The 14,246-nt window shown below is 42.7% G+C and overlaps 1 pseudogene; it reads left to right on the top strand.

Moving 5' to 3' along the window:
* The first annotated feature begins 503 nt into the window (after positions 1–503).
* On the top strand, positions 504–14,032 carry LOC129379647 (amyloid-beta A4 precursor protein-binding family A member 1-like; annotated as a pseudogene).
* Positions 14,033–14,246: the final 214 nt, after the last annotated feature.

Below are 14,246 nucleotides of genomic sequence, written 5' to 3'. Positions count from 1 at the left end.
TTTTCTCTCATATGTTCTTTTTCATATTTTGGACAGAATTGGGCACATTAACTAAGATAATACTTTATTAATCCAAGGGACACAACAAATATTAAAAATAAGAAATTACTTTATGAAGCCATTTATGTATTTCTATTTTTGCTAATGTGGACATATCAGTCCTCCATTATCAGGAAATGAAAACAGCAATATTTATTTATGAATTTATTTATTTAGGGAAACTGAATAATATTGGAGTTTAAATAAACACTTGAAATATCAAAATCTGTTTATGAGTTTCAATTTATTTAAATTACTGAAATAAATAAACCTTTTTCTAATTGTATAGCATAAAATATGAATTTATTTGAGTTACATTTCATTTCAGCGGCCGCCTTTAGCGGCAGCGCGCCGCAGCGCCCCCAGCGGCCGCCGCCGGCAGCGCGCCGCAGCGCCCCCAGCGGCCGCCGCCGGCAGCGCGCCGCAGCGCCCCCAGCGGCCGCCGTTAGCGGCAGCGTGCCGCAGCTCTCTGCAGGTTGCTGATGGAGTAGGCGGGTCGAGCCGCTGTTTTCCAGCATCAGCTGCTGCCGCTGCCGCTAAAGGCGCTTTGTGCTTCGCTAATCCGCTCTGATGTCACGGTGCGGAGGGAGGGGGCCCAGCTTTCCGTCTTAATCCCACCAGGTTGTCCGGAGGAGGAAGCGAACCGAGCCGAACCGAGCCGACCCGGGCGGGACGATGTGGACCGGAGCCGGGCCTCTGCTCCTCAACATGAAGGTAAAAGCGGCGGCTGTCACGTCCGATTGTCGCTCATTTCTTCTGTTTCTGGGATTATTTTTGCACTTGCGGGGAATCAGGAACAGCGACGTTTATTAAAACCCTCCGACATTTTTGGATGGATGCATTTCAAAATAAATGTCATGAATTTGTAAAACAAGGCGGCCAAGGACGTTTGGTTTCAGCCTCTAAATGACCAAACAGGCCCGGAACCACAGCTTTTAAAAAACAGGAACATTTGGGCCCAAATGAAACCGAACCACAGGACGGATTTAAGGTCTTCAAAATAAAAGCACCTGCCTGTCTTCTTACGTATTTATTTTCGTGAATTCATCATCCTGAGCGGTCGTGACGCCTGGAAGATGATAATTGATGCATCCCAACACAGAGCATATGCTGCTGGTGTTTGTCACGGTGTGTGACTGACTGACACACACACACACACACACACACACACACACACACACACACACACCACACACACACACACACACTGAATGAATCAGGCTAGGCAGAAATACTCACATGACCTTTAATGTGAAGGTTTCTTAAAATAAAATGATATATAATCAGTTTTTTAGCCTTTTAAAAATCCTTTCTCTCCTAAATGTTTCATATTTTTCACGCATTTCAAGCGTCGGAACAGTAATCACACCTGTAGAATCACCTTTAATGTTTTTTTTGGGTTCTGTTTCTGCCTGTTTTTCACGTCTTATGGATTTTGAAGAATTTGTAAAGAATTTTGCACATGTTGAATGTTTTCAGTTGGTCTCATCTGAACAAACTGCCGTGTTCTGCCATGCAGTTTTACAGCCAGGCAAATTAAAACACAAATAATTAATATAATGTAATATTGTGAGAATAACATTGTAATAACACAATAATAAACTCAGGATACATAGAGAATGCAGTTATATCAGAATAAACGCATATTGCAGAAAAAATTTGAGATTAAAGTCATAATATTAATGGAATAGTTATAAAATAGTTGAAATAATATGAGAAAAAGTCGTAATGATACAAGAATATTGGTTTTGCCAACAAAAACAAAACATGTTCAGGAGCAGACGGATGAAGAAAGCTAAAAATTAAAGTCTCACAGCCATTACATGTAGAAAATGTCTGATTTTTGTATTATAATACAGGCATTACACCGCCACCTACAGGCCTGGAGTAGTTACTACTGCATTCCAGGTTACTTTATATGTTTGAATGGATGAAAATCTTTCTAAAAATGATGATTTTATGAGAAGTTTTATTAAAAATGGCTTTGGTCAGACAGTTTTTGTGGATTGGGCGTCTAAAGCAGCCGGCTGAGGCGCTAACCCGGTTCCTCCTCTGCAGTGGACTCAATCTGCTGACTGTTGGTTTCTGACAGCCTGCTTTCAGACGGCACAACAATCAGAAACCATATTTAATTTATATGCTTCATGTTCCTCTTTCTCCGCAGGTTTGGATGTTTATTTTATTCATGTTGAGCATCTTTGACAGGTCAGAGAGAGAGAGAAGCAGAAAGCGTCTCTGCATGAAGTAAAACCAGAACAGGAAGATTTACACTTGGTTTCTTTGTGCAAACAAACTGTAGGGATTTAAAATAGTCCTGGACGTCTGGTCCGCTCAGCACATGCATCCAGAATCCGCTGCAGCTTGAGGCGTCGTCAGGAAACGTTCAGCAACTTAATGATGCCTCCAATCCCCCCCAGCAGCTTTCACTGCAGTTGGACAGATGGAGGCGGCTCCGGCCGGGTCCAGCCGTCGGTCTCGCTGCCGGGCCATCTGTGACCCAGACTGCCTTTTCCTCCCGACTCTCTCCACATGCCTGCTGCTCGCCAGCGCCTCTAAGCCCCGAACAGGGACGACTATTAGCCTTTCTGGTCCCATCCTGGCAGTTGGTGCTCAAATTACCGGATCGCCATTAACCTTTAACCTTTAACCGGTTCATCTGTCCCCAGTCCAGACGTTGTTATGTCCACATTTAAAGGGGATCTGTTCTTCAAAATTCACTCATTTTGCATGTTTTGGTTCTTTAATTTCTGCTTCTGAAAAACAGCCTCATTGTTTCATTTCTGGTTCTTGAATCGTAAACATTTTTAACTGATTTGAGTTGAATAATAAAATAACACAACTGTTACCTTTAAGTTCGCTACAGCGGGCCGGATTTGGCCCGCGCACCTCGAGTTTGACACCTGTGGAGAAGAGACAGTTTGACTTTTCTTCCTCTCTGCTCTGCATCCATCAGTCCCTCTTGTTTCGACTCCTTAGGGTTGAAAGGTCGTAGTTCAGGTAGTTTTATTCTAGTTTTTGAAATGTTGATCTGCTGCTGCATCTGGTGAAAAACCCAAAGAAAACGGCACCTTGTTGCCATGGTTACTTGTCGTAGAAACTGTCAGAAAGTAAAAAAAAGTAAAAACATCCTCCTCTCTGCACCTGAAATGATTCAAACATGCAACAATGGAACCAGGAGAACAATGAAACAAATGATCTGATGTTTGGGTGAAATAACTCTAGAGGCTTTTTTTAATCTTAAACCAGGTTTTCTAGTTTCTGTTCCTCCTTTTCTGGAGCTCATCTGATATCCGGGGAAGTTGCAGTAAATGCTGGTCATCTCCTGGACATCGGATTAAATAAACGTCAGAACGGATCCGGTGGTTTTCCTTCACAGAGCGTATTTATTATTCAGAGTGCGGCCCGACCCGCTCCCCTCTGTCAGCTCCTATCAGGTACCAGATAAAGGTCCCTCCTTGTCCTCCTGCCCTTCCTCCTCCTCCTCTTCATCCTCCTGGTACCATCTGCCAGCTGCTGGCGGACGGATGAACGATGGAGATTAAAGTGATTCCCAGAGGATTTACATTTTTAGTATTAGTGAAACAAAAACAGGGCGGGGCCAAAGTTAAACGTCACAGTTTTTATACCTTCTGAACGTTTATTAGTTTATTTCACTGGGATTTTATGTGACACCAAACACAAGGTAGAAGATAAATATGTCTTTTCACCTCTACTAAGCTATAAAGCTATATGTTAAATATTTTATCTCTCTATGCTAAGTAAATATTTAACAAGCTAAAATTAGCTTCAGCCGATTATCTTTACAATAAAAGGAAAAACATAAAGATAAAACCTGTCAGCTTGTTTTAAATAGTTTTCCTAATGGTAGCAGACAGCTATGCTAGCTAGCAAGCTAAATATACAGTTTGCTAACTGATATCATAAACAGTAGTTTTGCTAGCACTGAAGCGCCGCACAGACATTGCACTTCATGAAGAGAAACTTCAACACTGATGTCAAACTTTATGCGACTGAACGTTTCCAAAACAGCCGAGCAAAAATAAGTTTTATAACTTATAAGAAAAATAATGACTTAGGTGAAGCTAAGCATTTTCAAAGTTAGCATAAATGCTGAAGTGCTAAACAGAATATTCACTATTAGGACGTTAGCAGAAGTGTTTTTGTGCCTCATGAACAAACGCCCGTCTCTCGTCTCTTTCTCTTCCAGGTCGGTCTGTGAGTGGGTTGATGATCTGCAAAGCCGTTCCGAGTCCAATCCCGTCCCAGCAATGAGTCAAAAGTATCAGGAAGATGCTGCAGGCGAAGCAGACGAGGAGCAGATGGGGGCCTCTGTGCCTCCCAGGGCCAGGCAGTCCAACGACACCAACGGCGAACCGCCCGTCCGTCGCTCCTGGAGGCCTTGTCAGATGCAGAACCAGGATGGGGAAATGCCTCCTCACCATCCCCACCGGCACCACCACCACTCTGCACATCACCATCACCACCCCGCGGGTCGCGGACCTCCTCGTCACCGCCGCCGGCCTCCATCAGGGCAGGTTCAGAGTCCCGGTTCGGCCCCAACCGTCGTCTCCACCAGGCCGGACGGTGCCGAGGGCCAGGATGCCGAGCCCCGTCCCGTGCAACAACACCGCCCTGCCGTCACCCGCTACCGCCGGCATGGTGACCCGAACCCCAGACTTAGGAATCACAGACCGAGGCAGCAGTTTAGAGAAATTCAGGTGACTTCGCCTGGCGCCGGGGAGAGAGAAGGTGCAGCTGAGATTCGGGAGCAGGAAGTCTGTTTTGTTGATCCTGTCCTGAACCAATCACAAGACAGAGGATCTCCTCATCAGACTCCAGTTGCCGTTGTTACTCCTACCCATGTCAGTTCTGCTCCTGCAATGGGTGACGTGCAACTTGAACCCCAAAACGCACCGGCTAAAGCTGAAGACTACGGCGAGTACAAAGCCGAGCATGAAGAGGAATCGGAGGAAGTGAAAGAGAAAGAGGAACACAAAGAAGTAGAGGAGGACGGAACCGTCCAGCCCACTGGAGGAAACCCAAGCTGCAGCCACAATGACAGAGCAGAAGAAGCAGAGAGGGTGGAGGAGGACCGGGTCGGCGTCATGGAGAACGCAGAAGAGGATCCTACGGCTCAGGGAAGTGAAATTACAGATCTCTGCTCAGACACGGAGAGCGCCGCCTCGCTGAGCATGGATGGACCTCTTCACAGCCCGCCTCCTTTACATTCACCGACTCCTCCTTCCTCTCCGGACGTCCCGCCTTTCCCCCAGCTGGACCACTTCAGCGAGGACGTCAGTTTGAGCTCGCTACCTGACAACAACCCTTTACCTGAAGAAGAGGAAGAGATTGCTCCGAATCTTGCTCACTGTCTCACTCAACTTCTTGCTCAGAGTCTCACCCTAAAACCTATGCAGAGTTTTACACGGAGTCCCACCAGAAGACGTACACGGAGTCCGGCTTTGAGTCGTATTCGGAGCCAAAATGTCACCCAAACTCTTTCCCCGAGCCTCTGAAGACCTCCTACCCCGAAATGCAGCAGGAAGCTTGTCGACAATCTGGTTGGAACCCGAGTCTAACAAGGCCCAGCAAGAGTCCCAGCAGGAGACCTTTGTCGGACATAGACTGAAGAGTGTTCAAAAGGGGACGCTATCCTCCCCTACGGAGAGTTCCCACCCCACTCCGAGGCCGGGGAGGAACCGTGGGTCCCGTCCCTTCCCTGTGGACCGCTCTGTTGGCTGCCGGCTGCACCACTACGACGGCAGTCCGACAGCGAGGGCGATGGCGCTGATAAAAGCCCTCTATCCAAGACCGGCAGGCTGGCATCCAGGCCGCCACAACCCCAGTCTAAGACCCAATCACCCGGACCGGCCGGTTTGGGCGAAGACAGGAATTTGACGGGTCTGTCAGGCGACGCTACGAAAGGATCGGGAGATGCCATCAGCCTGGCAATTAAAGACATCAAAGAGGCAATTGAGGGAGTGAAGATCAAGGCGGTGCGGTCTCCCTACACACCGGACCAACCGGTGGAGCCGATCTGGGTGATGAGACAAGAAATCAGCCCAACGGAGGACGCATACGCAATGCAAGCCAACGTTAGTACAACTTTCTGGGCTTACTTTGGGTTAACTTTGGTGAGAATTTGTAACTTTTTCCAGTGAAGAATCTGTTCCTGCAAACCAAGTGAGATTGTTCAGTCTGTGGTAGAGAATCAGTCAATTTTCTGTAGAATTGTTCAGAATTTCTCCTTCTGTTTGCCGATTGGTCCATTAGAAGTTTTTTGCTAGGTACTAACATGCAACTCTTTCCGCCATCTCCCCTCCCAGACGTCTCTCACTCCCCGTTCGCTCGGCTCTGGAGTCTCCGTCCCGCTACAGCGTCAGTCCTCTGAGAGCCGAGACGTCCAGGAACCCGCAACACACCATCACCACCACCAGGGCTACCAGTCGCAGCCACGGACGCCGCAGACCTACACACCCACAACGCCGACTCAGCATCCGCCAAGTCAACGTCTGCAGCAACAGCAGAGTCCGGAGCAATCTTCTGCTCAAGCGCAGCCATCGTCGCCCCTTCAGAAGGCGTCGATACAGGAAGTAAGAGCTTAACTTATTCAATAAATATTTATAATTTATTAATATGCCAAAGTATTTATAAACTCTACCAGTTACTTTGTGGATGCAACAATATTTACTCAAAGTATCTTTTTTTTAATTCATAATCCTATTCTCAACTTTAGAGTTAAATTTAATGTTCTGCTCAGCAACTTAGTTATAGCAATTTAAAGATTATAGTCAGTTAAATCCCCAAAGCAGAAAATCCTGTGGAAGGAAAACCTTTCTAAGGTCCTGCTTTGTGTAAATGAGTTTTTGATCTTTGGTGTGAAGTGACCCGAACGCTTTGTGTTTCTGTGATTTCTCAGATTCGACGAGCTCTTCCTCCCTTTCCCACGTTTGTGGACGGTGAGTGAAATCCTCAATATAAACAAAACAAATGATCCTTTTTGTTTTAGAAGATGTCTTCAGATATAAACTGCTGCTCTGCATATACAGTAAAATTAACTGAAATCTAAATACACAGTTAAATCTTTTCCTGTGCATTTTGTTTTGTTTTGGTGTGGATGCTTTTGTTTGAAAACCATAAACCGGTTTTCCTGCCTGCTCGATCGTTAGCTTTAGCTAAAAAGTGTTCTTTCGTCTGAACCTTCTGGTTTTGGGAGGGCAGAAAAAGACTTTGGGGCAATAGAACTGGTGCTAAACAAGCAGTAGCACCAGTTAAACAGCTGGATCCAGTTTGATAGAAAAGCCTTCCAAACACCAACAAATTAGGGTTTAGTGCGACGTGTGATTATCAACATGGCTGAGTTTTATGCTTTAGCATCATCTCTCGGTAAATACCATGTTGTAGTAGCATTCAGCATTAGCTTCCGGTAAATAAAAATGTTTTTGTAGCATTTTAGCATTAGCTTCAGATGAATACTATATTGGTGTAGCATTTTAGCATTAGCTTCTGATGAATACCATATTGGTGTAGCATTTTAGCATTAGCTTTCAGTAAATAAAAATGTTTTTGTAGAGCTTTAGCATTAACTTCTGGTAATAAAAATGTTTTTGTAGCATTTTAGCATTAGTTTCTCCTGAATACCATATTGGTGTAGCATTTTAGCATTAGCTTTCAGTAAATAAAAATGTTTTTGTAGCATTTTAGCATTAGTTTCTCCTGAATACCATATTGGTGTAGCATTTTAGCATTAGCTTCCGGTAAATACAAAGGTTTGTGTAGCATTTTAGCATTAGCTACACTAAGTGTTGGGAAACTCCTGATCATTAGCGTGAACATCCAAATCAAAGACCGTTGACATGGAGACTTTGCTGTTAACGTCTGCGTGGTTCCTGCAGTTCCAGGACCGTGTGACCCTGAGGATCTGATTGACGGCATCATATTTGCTGCGACCTACCTGGGCTGCACCCACCTGCTGTCAGAGCGGACGCCCTCCAAGAGCGCGCGCATGCAGCAGGCGCAGGAGGCCATGAGCCGAGTCCGGGTGAGAAACGACACAGACGTGACGGGAACGTTTCACTGGAGGGGATCCACGACACTCTGATCCAAAACTATTTTTATTTTTTTATATTAATTTCTTCTTCCTCACTGATTGGCCTTGCAGCTCATTAGTATAACATCCTGCCTGCATCTTGAGGTCTTTTATTTTTTACTCTTGGGTTAATTAGCATAAATAACCTCAGAGTTTTACTTTGTCACTAATTATTCAATTCTAAGTCACTGCAGAGATTCGTTACATTTTTTAAAATGAATTAAAAGCTCATAGTTTTTGTTTTCGTGCTCCAGACTCGCTGTCACGTTGCTCTTTTTGAAGTCAGGTGACGCTGCCGCGGCTTTGTGGGACGGGATTACGTTTGGATCGCTGCGTCCTTCCCAGAGTCGGTCCGGCTTTTCCTCCGGGGCCCCGCTGCTCGGCGACGGCGCCGGGGCCCCAGAGATGTCAAACATGGTTAGCGAGAAGCTTTTAGCTTCTCTCTCTGGGAGCAGAACCACCAATCCACCAAGATTTCTGCTTGTATTACCGTCCAGGAAGTAAATGGTGCATAAGCCACAAATATATATGAAAAAGACGATAAGTGGAGAAATGAGAGAGCTGGCAGGCAGAGAGGAGAGACGAGATATTAAAGCTTCTTTTAAATGTTTTCTATAGATCTGGGTCCAGATCTTATTAGCATTCCTCCTGCAGCCCAAGCTCATCCTGCAGCCTGGATCCAGAAACACTTTATTTACTCCAGAAATAAAGGAGTTGAGAAATCAGAGCTGAAATTTGGCTGTAATCATGGATACAATTACACTGCAAAAACACAAAATATTACTGATTATTTTTGGCTTCTAGTGCAAAAACCTCAGTTCACTAAAAATAAGACAAAACTAATTTACAATAAGTTTTCAGCAAGTTAGAGGAGTTAGATTTAAGTCAATGACTCTTTAATTTTGATAAAAATGTAAAGATTTTATCAAATGTTTAAAAATTTATTTTTTTTTAAATTAAAGAATTTTGGAAAAAATTACATGACTTTTCATATCAATGAAAAGTCATGCTTTAACTTAAATAATCTGTACATTGCAAATTAAGGACAAATATACAAGAAAAAAAACACAAAAAGTACATTTCTGCCAAAAAAATTAAAAATTAATTTTGAGATCAGAAACTTTCTAGAAAAAATAAAGTTTGGAAAATTTTAAAGTTTGAAATATTTCCAGAAAAACACTCAGAAATTCTGCAATTAATCTAAGAAATTTGAGAAAAGCTAAGGAATTTATGACTTTCAAAAGTCTAAAATTTGCTAAAAAAAAAAAAAACTTCACATTTTGAGAATGTGCAGTTATCTGAAATTTGAGGAAAAAAATAAAATTTGTAGTTCAACAAGTCTAAAATATTACAGGAAAGAAAAACTAACATTTTAAGATTCACAATTTTTTGAGTTTAATAAGTTTAAAATTTGCTATAAAAAAAATCAGACAAAAAAAACCAAAACATTTCCGAGTCTGAAAATTTTTTATTTTGCAGAAAATAATGAACAAAATCAAATATGTCCTCCTAACCCTTAAGATGCATCTTAAAATCTTAAACATTTTCAACAAAAAGAAAAGAATCTGTTTTTAATCGATGCTTTATTTGAACATTTCCAGAGGTTTCTGAGTTAATTTTGGTCGCATTGTGACTCCGTCGGCCGCCTCAAACACATGCAGTCCGTTGTGTCCTCAGGCCGCGTCGTGTCACTCCGATGCAGAGGAAACCGGTGATGATGTCGGTCGCAGACGCCACCGGCGTCCTGCTGCTGCCAAACATGGCCGCCGCTGACCTCCCACACACGGAGACATCAAAACAGAAAGCTTTAAGCCTCTTTTGTCCCTTTGTTTGGCATTCGAGTCAATCTGCAGTGGACTGAGTTGTTCTGAGATGTTTTCTGCTTTCTGATCTGCAGGCGGCTCAGAAACAGGCGAAGAACAGGAAGAAGGTGAGTCGATGCTGGGCGGCTGCGTTTCTGTGAAAACTGGAGCTGATTTGCAACCGGAGGTTTTTTCGTTTCTGTGTTTCCGTAGAGTCCAGACAGCGAGAGTCCGTCCACCGCCGAGGTCGACCTGTTCATGTCCACACAGAGGATCAAAGTCCTCAATGCAGACACGCAGGTAAAAAAACTAAATCTGAGCTGAAACCACAGCAAAGCAGGAAAATACACCACCACACCTTCTATAGAAGCAGCTGAAAACACAAATGTCACATTTTATTCAACGGAAAGTTTACAAAACGAAAGGAGAAGCTATGTGAGCTAAAGGCTTTTAAAGTTAGCAATTGTATCTGCATTAGATTAAACCAAAGACGGTGATATCATCTGGTCTGATTTGTCTCCTGCAGGAGGCGCTGATGGACCTGCCGCTGAGAACCATATCGTACATCGCCGACATCGGCAACATGGTGGTTCTGATGGCGAGGGGTAAGATGGTGAGGTCGCGCAGCGCTCAGGAGAACCTGGACCAGACATCGGAGCAGACGGACCTGAACCACGACGACAGGAGGATGTACAGGATGATCTGCCACGTGTTCGAGTCCGAAGACGTGAGTCACCATCGAGTCGTAACGAAGAACTGAACACGTTTTAAAATGTTTAAACTTATTCCGATACAATATTATAAACTTTTATTTACTTCTGAGTGATTTCTCTCACTTTTGGATCCAGATTTGATTGTTTTAGACAAGTTCTTTATAAAACATAGAAATTATTTTTGAAATCTTTTGTGCATTATTAAAAACACAAAATGGTGAAAAAAATCAAACTAATTTTATTTAAAATGTGTTATTTTTTTTAGTTTCTACATATTTCAAAAAATGTTTCAATAACAAACTTTATGGCAAAATTTTAGCTCCATACATTTTAGAAACTAGTCAAGGTTTTATTGTTATTTTTGTTTTCTTAAAGAAACTTTATGGCCCCAAATTTGCTCCATAAATTGAAGGTTAAAAATTATTTTTTATTTTTCCAGTTTCAAAATTTTCTTAATGGCCCCAATTTAACTCCATAAAAGTTTGGAATACTGTAATAAAATAGGAGCGGAATCTCTTTACAGCCAAATCGTTAGTAATTTGAGCAAATATTAGTTAAATAAACCGTGTTTTAAACAGTTTTTGTTTCATTTCAGGCGCAGCAGCTCAGTCCATCGGCCATCCTTCAGCGTGGCCTACCAGGAGTTCCTCAGGGCCAACGGCATCGACCCCGAGGACCTGAGCCAGAGGGAGTACAGCGACCTGCTCAACACTCAGGACATGTACAACGACGACCTCATCCACTTCTCCAAGTCCGAGAACTGCAGAGACGTAAGCCTGCCACCAGAGGGAGCTAAACTAACTTTGTTTGGTTCCCCTCTTTGTTATGCATAAAAAATATTCACTTCTTCTACTGAACTTTATTGTGTGTTTTCTAAAAGAGCATTAGCAGCTCTGCTTTGGCTTGAGGATTTACTCTCTGGTGGATTTAAATGAACATTTGAAGAATCAGCAACAAAAGTCTTTTTCTCCCCAAACTGCAGACGCCCAGAGGAAATAAGTATGGAGTGAAACTGGGCCATTAAAGTTTGTTTAAAAGAAAAGACAAAAAACTAAAATTATATTTTAAAAAATTGAAAGGTATTTTTTTTTCAGTTATTTCAGTTTTATGGCTCCAATTTTGCTCTAAAATTGGCCCAAAAATGTTCAGTTCCAAAAAGAAACTGAACATTAAGTTAAAAAACAAATTTTTAGATTTAGTTTAAAAAAAAAAAAAAGAAGTATGGCGCTACGATGGTGCCATAAAGTTTGCTAAAAAAAACATTTAATGAAGTTCAAAACTGCTTTCCAGAATTATATTAAAAGTAACTGTTGAGAAATTTTTGCAAACCAGACACCAAAGGATGTGAAGCTATAAAATGTTTTTTCTTTTTTGAAACTGTAAAAAATACAAAACTCAAAATTAAGTTCAATAATTTTGATATTAAATAAAAACAAAACATGAATTTGTTGTGCGTTTACCATAAAGCAGCATCTCCTTCTCTTCTGTTCTTGGTCTCGGTTATTTTTGGCCTCCAGCAGATTTAAATGAACAGCTGGATTTTTCACACAGCTGTGCAGCAGCTTCATAAAAAACCTTCCTGATCTGAGCGAAGGCGAGTTTCTCAAAGCGTTTCCCACCTGCAGGTTTACATCGAGAAGCAGAAAGGCGAGATCCTGGGTGTGGTGATCGTGGAGTCGGGTTGGGGCTCCATTCTTCCCACCGTCATCATCGCCAGCCTGATGCACGGCGGGCCGGCCGAGAAGTCCGGCAGGCTGAACATCGGAGACCAAATCATGACGATAAACGGGACGAGCCTGGTGGGATTACCGCTCAGCACCTGCCAGAGCATCATCAAGGTACCTGCAACGTCCTCCTGCTCCTCCTGGTTTCCCTCCTGAGAACAAACGTAACCGTGTTTTTGTTTCCTTCAGGGTCTGAAGTCTCAGTCGAGGATCAAGATGAACATCGTCCGCTGTCCTCCGGTCACCATGGTGCTGATCCGACGGCCGGACCTGCGGTACCAGCTGGGCTTCAGTGTCCAGAACGGGATCGTAAGTAACGAAAACGGACAGAACTTTGGCAGAAACAGGAAATGACAGGAAGCAGACGGTGAAACAACACGGAGGCACTTCCTGTGGGAAAGAAAACCAAGTTTTGGAAAGTTCTAAACAATCAACCCTGAACCAAAACCTGGAGGCCAGGAAACCAAAAAGATGTCAAATTACCAGAATAAAGTTTGAATAATACAAGATGTCGTTTATGAAACACCAGTACTTTGTCACATGGTGGGAAAAAAGCTGCATGAGAATCAAGTCACAATATTAAGTCTTAGTAATAAGACTTAATCACAAAGTATTATTAGTAAGACTTTGTAATTAGCCGTTCATTGAAAACATCTCAATAAAATAGTGACAAGGAGGAATATAGTTTTTTTGTATGAGGCAAAAAAATTACACATCATTAACAGCAAAACAGAAAAACACTGGACCAGGAATACTTTCTATAAAACAAGACATCTTAGAAAGTTAATGGTTTAACTTTTACTTTGGGTTTCAGATCATTTCTTATTTCCTGGACGTTTTGATTGGCCGTTCTTCCTCTTCTTCCTGCAGATCTGCAGCCTGATGAGAGGCGGCATCGCTGAGCGCGGCGGCGTCCGCGTCGGCCACCGCATCATCGAGATCAACGGGCAGAGCGTCGTGGCGACGCCTCACGAGAAGATCGTCCAGATCCTGTCCAACGCCATGGGAGAGGTGAGGACAGAAACCAGTTCCAAACTGGTTTCCAGGACAAAATGTCTACCATGAAGTAAATCATTCATTTTGAGCAGAATTTCTACTCAGAGATAAAAAAACAATGTTCTGGTTTCTTCTCCAGATCCACATGAAGACGATGCCTGCAGCCATGTACCGTCTGCTGACGGCGCAGGAGCAACCCGTCTACATCTGAGCTGCTCTTCTCCAAGCTCCGCCTCCTGCCGTTTTAAGCCCCGCCCCCAGTTTAAGCCCCGCCCCTCGTCCCAGATCGATCTCACTGGACTTGCCTTAATCTGTACAGCTGGCTGTCGTGTAAATCGTCTGCGGTGTGGCAGCAGAAGGCAAACCGTCTCACTTTAGGCCGAGTGTTAATGTGACATTTTAGGTTCGACCAAAGATAATCTGTGGTTTGTTTGTTTTTTCTTGTGAATATTTAGGCTGCAAACAGAGACGATATTAGATCAGGTTGAATAGCCGTAATATCTGAATGTATTTCAATCATGATGGACCTATAATATGAAAGAGGATTGCATGTTCAATTCTGCAGAATAAATGTATGAAAATACAATCAATTTTGGGCTTTTTGGTTATTAGAAAGAAAAAGTAAAAATTACTGAGGTAATGAAGGTTACATACGTCATAGATAGAAAAAAAATCTAATATATGGAGATATATTGGTGTCAAAAGGCAACAGTTTGATAACTTTATGCTGTCTTTTTTCCTCAATACAATATATATCAAATAAAATGTAAATATTTTACTGTATGTTTAATGAATTTACATCTTAAATACAAAAGTTACAAGAAAAGTTGAACAGTAAAATACAAAAAACATTGTAATGCAAAAATTAATTCACAATATTGCC

Source organism: Poeciliopsis prolifica, unplaced genomic scaffold, assembly GCF_027474105.1.
Source record: "Poeciliopsis prolifica strain line A6 unplaced genomic scaffold, Auburn_PproV2 SCAFFOLD059, whole genome shotgun sequence".
NCBI classification, from domain to species: Eukaryota; Metazoa; Chordata; class Actinopteri; order Cyprinodontiformes; family Poeciliidae; genus Poeciliopsis; species Poeciliopsis prolifica.
Note: the sequence above shows the minus strand (reverse complement) of the source record. Positions and strands in the feature narration are given on the sequence as shown.